The following is a 469-nucleotide window of genomic DNA, read 5'->3' on the forward strand; positions in this document are numbered from 1 at the left end:
TTCAACTTGCCCATGATGCAAGGAGATGAACACCCTTACACTAGAAGGGTCAACTTTGATCAAAGGTTGGACCAAGTCCTCACAGTCATTTGTGAAGAGGGCGCCCAATGGAAGAGAGATTCAAGAGGAAAGCTGGTTCAACTGAGAAGGCATGACCTCAAGCCCGTGGCTAGAGGATTGTTGGAGTTTATCCAACGCTCAATCATTCCGACTAGCAACCGGTCCGAAGTTACTATAGACCAGGCTATCATGATTCATAGCATCATGATTGGAGAGGAAGTAGAAGTTCATGAGGTTATATCCCAAGAACTTTATAAGGTGGCGGACAAGTCCTCTGCCTTGGCAAGGTTAGCCTTTCCTCATCTCATTTGTCACCTCTGTAATTCAGTCAGTTGGAGTTGACATAGAGGGAGACACCCTCATTGATGAGGACAAGCCCATCACTAAGAAAAGGATGGAGCAAACAAGA

Source organism: Arachis duranensis, chromosome 10, assembly GCF_000817695.3.
Source record: "Arachis duranensis cultivar V14167 chromosome 10, aradu.V14167.gnm2.J7QH, whole genome shotgun sequence".
NCBI lineage: Eukaryota > Viridiplantae > Streptophyta > Magnoliopsida > Fabales > Fabaceae > Arachis > Arachis duranensis.